Source organism: Lactuca virosa, chromosome 6, assembly GCF_052849685.1.
Source record: "Lactuca virosa cultivar CGN04683 chromosome 6, Lactuca_virosa_CGN04683_v6, whole genome shotgun sequence".
Classification (NCBI taxonomy): domain Eukaryota; kingdom Viridiplantae; phylum Streptophyta; class Magnoliopsida; order Asterales; family Asteraceae; genus Lactuca; species Lactuca virosa.
The window spans coordinates 270,748,744-270,754,946 of record NC_136431.1 but is presented as its reverse complement, the minus strand read 5'-3'; positions in this window follow the sequence as shown (position 1 = coordinate 270,754,946).

Below are 6,203 nucleotides of genomic sequence, written 5' to 3'. Positions count from 1 at the left end.
TTTTTTCCTTTTTTTTTCAACTTGAAAATAAAACATTTGCATCAATATAACAGAAAACAACCCATGGCTCTGATACCACTGTTGGGTTTTGAGCATTCTAACACTCCTATGGTGTACATGCAACCCTATAAACCTTGGATCTATGTTTTCTCTATTATACATGCAAATATTAACTATTCCAAGGTTTCATCCTAACTAGCATATTATGAAGCACATGTAATATAAAATCTAGTAGAATTACATACCTCTTTGTTGGTGCTTGATTTCTTCAAGCTTTAAGAGCTTAGCCCCAATAGTGTGGAAGCCTCAAATGGAATCACAAATCACCAAAACACCTTGGAAGAACTTGAGAGAATATGTATGCACACTAAAATTGGCCCACTCTTATTTTCACACACTTGTGCCAATTTGTGAGCCAAGGACCCCTTTATATATTATGGAGGATTAGGGTTACATCCATGTAAACCCTAATACCCATGACCTTTCATTTACATAGGATACATGGGTTAAAAGCTCCATGGACCATCCATGAAAGCTTAGCCCAACCTAAATGAAATTGGCCCATTCCATATATATAAGAGTCCATATTTAATTAGTTCTTTTTGATCACTTAATTAATTCTAAATTAATTCTTGATCAATACTAATTAAATAATATGATTCCATATTAATATATTAGAACTTATAATATATTAATATAAATCATAAATATACTATTCTCAAAAGATTATCCATATAAATTGTGCCGGTGAAGTGCAACCCAAATGGACCATGCCGGGTCGGGTCAAGTACATACCAAATATAGTTATGGACTTAGACATTAATCCAACAGCCGATGCCCTGAGTCGTAGAGCAGCGAGTGCTCCAATCCGAGACGTGTACATGAGGATGACGGTGATGAATCCAGTCTTAGATATTATCCGGGAGGCCCAATCGGTCATGAGACCAGAGGACCGTAAGAGAAAGCGGGTGACCGGGCAGATTTCTGAGTTTGAGACTTATATTCGGGGGCTTATGACCTTCCGTGGGCGGATATGGGTGCCATATACGGGTGGAGCTCGACATATTTTGATGGACGAGGCCCATAGGTCGAGATTCTCGATCCATCCTGGGGCCACCAAGATGTATTTGGACTTGAGAAAGGATTATTGGTGGCCTTGTATGAAGAGAGAAGTAGGATGGGTAGGTGAGAGATGCTTGACCTGTCGTCAGGTCAAGGCAGAGCACCAGCGTCCCCATATCCAGTTGTAGCCTTTGGAGATTCCCCTATGGAAGTGGGAACAGATCTCCATGGATTTTATTACCAAGTTATCGAGGACTGCGTTGGGTTTCGATGCGATACGGGTGATTGTAGATCGGTTGACGAAGAGTGCTCACTTCCTGGCTATAAGTGAGAGCTCTTCTGCAGAGAAATTGGCCGAGATCTACATTCGAGAGGTGGTGGCACGACATGGGGTGCCAACAACGATAGTGTCAGATCGGGATGTGTGTTTTACTTCCAGGTTCTGGAAAAAATTTCATGAGGAGTTGGGTACCCGGTTGCATTTCAGCACCGCATACCACCCACAGACAGACGGGCAAAGCGAGCGGACAATTCAGACGCTCGAGGACATGCTACGCACATGTGTTATGGATTTTGGTGGAATTTGGGACATTTACTTTCCCTTAGCTGAGTTTTCATACAACAACAGCCATCACTCCAGTATCGGTATGCCTCCCTTTGAGCTTTTGTATGGGAGGAGGTGTCGGACTTCCATCTGTTGGGGAGAGGTCGGGTGGAGAGTGATGGGGAGCACTGAGATAGTTCTCAAGACGACAAAGCAAATCCAGTAGGTTAGACAGAGGTTATTGACGGCCCGGAGTCGTCAAAATAGTTACGCAGACCGGCGACGCTCCGAGCTAGAGTTCCAGGTCGGCGATTTTGTCCTCCTGAAGGTATCCCCATGGAAAGGGGTGATCCGATTCAGGAAGCGGGGCAAGCTGGGCCCTAGATACATCGGTCCTTTCAGAGTGATCGCTCGAGTGGGTAAGGTAGCTTATCGGTTAGAGCTGCCTGCAGAACTCAGCCAGATTCATAACACCTTCCATGTATCCCAGATGAGGAAGTGTGTAGCTGATGAGACAACAGTGGTCCCTTTAGAGGACATTCAGGTTGATGATCGCCTGAACTGTTGGGTTTTGTATACGACAACATCCTATGGTGCACATACAACGCTAAAAGCTTTGGATCTATGTGTTCTCTAATTATGCATGCATATGGTTTCCAAAGCTTTAAGCCTACAACTAGCATACAAATAACATATGTATAATAAGACAAGTTTTAGGCATACCTCTTGATGTTGTTGATGTTGCCAGGAAGACTTTGGCCTTTAAGAACTTAGTGCCCCAAGTGTTGCACCTCAAATGGAATCACAACTCACCTAGGACAAAGGTGACTCTTGAGAGAGAATTTCCATGCACCAAAAAACACCTCAATGAACTCCAAGAACTAGAAGTATGCGTTTTTAGGTTATGGAGCTTATATTTATATGTAGGATTCCAAGAGTCATGGGTATAACCCAAATCCATACCCATGGGTTTTATGATCCATGGTTCATGTGGCCCAACTCTTTATGTATCCATACATAAACTTAGTCCAATATGGATCATAAGCCCAACACATATAAATATAACCAATTACCATAATTAGTCCCCATGGATTTAATTAGTCTCTTTTGATCACTAAATTAATTCCAAACTAATTTTTGATCAATACTAATTAAATCATATGATTTCATATTAATATATTAGAACTTATGATATATTAATAAATCATATATAACCTCTTCTCAAAAGTCCATCCTAACAAATTGTCCTGATGTTATGCAACCCAAATGGACCATGCTACTCTCAGGTCGAGTACATACCAATAATAGTTATGGGCTTAGACATCTTCTCAAAAGTCCATCCTAACAAATTGTCCTGATGTTTAGGTCCCTATACATTTTAGTGCTGCCAGGATGAATTGAGTACATGGTTTTGTGACCTTCTTCCATAAGAAGATCTCTTATTCCTCCTGACTTAGGTACCCAAATACGACCTTGGAATACCTTCAGTCCATGACCGTTTGTACCGAACACTAACGTTTTGCCCAAACGTTCCTCCTTTCGGTCATTCTTTTCAGAGGCTTCCTCTTGAGCTTTCTTTATACTTTCCACAATTGTCGAGACAACTTCTATTCTCAACACTCTTGGCCTTTTTCTTTCAAGATTGACTTTCCGACTGAGAGCATCAGCAACAACATTGGCTTTACCGGGGTGGTAAAGTATCTCACAGTCGTAGTCCTTAAGTAATTCTAGCCAGCATCGCTGCCTCATATTCAATTCCTTCTGACTAAAGAGATATTGGAGACTCTTATGATCAGTGAAAATTTTGCACTTCGAGCCATAGAGGTAATGCCTCCATATCTTTAGAGCAAATACTACCACTTCCAACTCCAAATCATAAGTGGGGTAGTTCTTTTCCTACTCTTTCAGCTGTCGAGACGCATATGCTATCACCTTTTCTCTTTGGGTAAAAACACAACCCAACCCAACACCAGACGCATCGCTATAGACAGCGAAGTCTTCAACTCCATCGGGTAGAGAAAAAATCGGTGCTTCACATAGCTTCTTCTTTAGCAACTCGAATGCTTCTTTGTGTTTATCACTCCAAGCATAAGTAGCTCATTTGTGAGTCAAAGCTGTTAATGGAGTAGCAATCGAAGAAAAGCCTTAGATAAACCTTCGGTAATATCCAACTAATCCCAAAAAGCTTCGGATCTCCGTGGGACTTTTCGGTTGTTCCCACTTCATCACAGCTTCAATATTTGCTGGATCAACCATTATTCCTTCTTGGTTGACCATGTGACCCAAGAATTGGACTTCTCGAATCCAAAAATCACATTTGGAGAACTTAGCATACAGCTTCTCCTTTTTTAAGACTTCTAACACTTCGCGCAAGTGTTGGCCATGCTCCTCTTGGCTTTTCGAATAAATCAGAATGTCATCTATGAACACTATCACAGATTTATCAAGGAACAGATTACAAAATCTGTTCATTAAATCCATGAATGCTGCTGGAGCATTGGTTAGTCCAAACGACATAACCAAAAACTCGTAGTGTCCATATCGTGTTCTGAATGCAGTCTTTTCGATATCCTGCTCTCTCACCTTCATCTGATGATATCCTGACCTTGGGTCGATCTTTGAAAAATAACTTGAACCTTGTAGTTGATCGAACAGGTCATCAATCCTCGGCAATGGATGTCTATTCTTTATCGTTGCCTTATTCAGCTCTCTGTAGTCAATGCACATTCTCATACTCCCGTCCTTTTTCTTTACAAATAACATCGGGGCTCCCCAGGGTGATGAACTAGGTCGAATAAAACCTTTGTCCAATAATTCCTGAAGTTGTGTCATAAGCTCTTTCATCTCTGTTGGCGCTAGTCGGTAAGGTGCTTTTGCTATTGGTGTGGTTCCTTGTAAAAGTCAATACGGAATTCTACTTGTCGATCAGGCGCTAATCCAGGAAGATATTCGGGAAATACTTCCGGATAATCACACACCACCGGAATGTTCTGCACCTCCTTTTTCTCCTTCTTTGCGTCAATCACGAATGCCAAATATGATGTACATCCTTTGGCCAAACACTTTATGGCTTTCATTAGAGAAATGATCCCAGAACTTACTCTGCATTTGTCCCCATACACCATAAATGACTCTTTCCCTAGCGGGTTTACTTTGACTATCTTCTTTCTGCACAATATCTCGGTGTCATTGGCGCTAAGCCAATCCATTCCCAGCACAATGTCGAAACCATTTAACTCAATGGGCAATAATTCTTCGTGGAACTTATTCCCATTTAAATCAATTAAGACTTTTTTCATACGATGGCTAACAGGTACAAACTTGCCACTAGCAACTTCGACTAATAAAGCATTATCTAGTCTATCGACAGGCAAAGCTAGTTTTCTACCAAATTCATGCGAAATAAAGGAGTAGTTGGATCCAGAATCAAATAAAATTTGGGCAGGCAATTCGTTTACGAGAAAGGTACCTGAAGCGACATCGGCTTCTTCTTTAGCAGCTTCCAGTGTCATCTGAAAGGCTCTCGCCTTCGGCTTTGGTGGAATGTTGGGTTTTGCTGCTTCCTTCTTTTTCGGACAATCCCTCGAGATGTGCCCCTCCTCCCCACATCCATAACAAACTTTCTTGGTGAGGGTGCATTCGTTGGCATAGTACCCTGGATTTCCACATTTGAAGCATGTGACTTCCCCGTCACATTTCCCATGATGCTTCTTCTTGCATTTGTCACACCACTTCGCTTCGCCTCCTCCTCCTCTCGAACTAGACTTCGAGAATTTACCCTTTTTGCTGGACCCTGAGGGTCCGTCGAACTTCCTCTTTTCACCAACCTCTGACCTCTCCAGACCCTTCTCCCTGATCTGGGTCTCAACATTTCTAGCAGCCCAGATGGCGGCTTTCAATGTGGTTGCTTGCTTAACCATTGGACCATAGTCCGCTGGTAATCCGAGGGCAAACTTATTGACCTTTGAGAGTTCAATTGGAACTAGGTATGGGATAAGCTTCATCTTTTCCGTGAAACTAGCAGCGTATTCAGTAACGCTCATTTTTCCCTTCTTTAAATTCTGAAACTCATTATTGATTTCCAGAAGGTCCTGCTCGGAGCAGTATTGCAGTTTCAGTTGTTCCACAAAGTCTTCCCAAGACATTTTGCTTGCTTCTCCCTTGGGCATAGAGTCAGCTAACAACTTCCACCAACTCAACACGCCAGATTTTAACAAAGGGATCGCAAGAGCGGTCTTCTTCCTGTTGCTGCATTCGCAACTTTCAAACATTGTCTCCATTTCGGAGATCCAGTCCATAGCTTGCACCGGCGTCGGGCTTCCGGATAGACACGGTGGCTTAGATTCCATAAAATCCTTGTATTTACATCCTCTTCCATCATTTCCTCCATCATGATTGTTTTGTCTAACAATTGGTGGGTTGGCTTGACCAACAGTCCCATTGAAGTTACCTCCTTCCGACGGCCCTCCATTCACTTCGGGCTCTTCAACTTGAATTGAAAGTTCTTCGCGATTTTGTTGAAGCAGACATCTAGTTTCTTCCATCTGACGATTCAACATCGTCTAAATCATCAATTGTATACCAGCCATTGTCATTG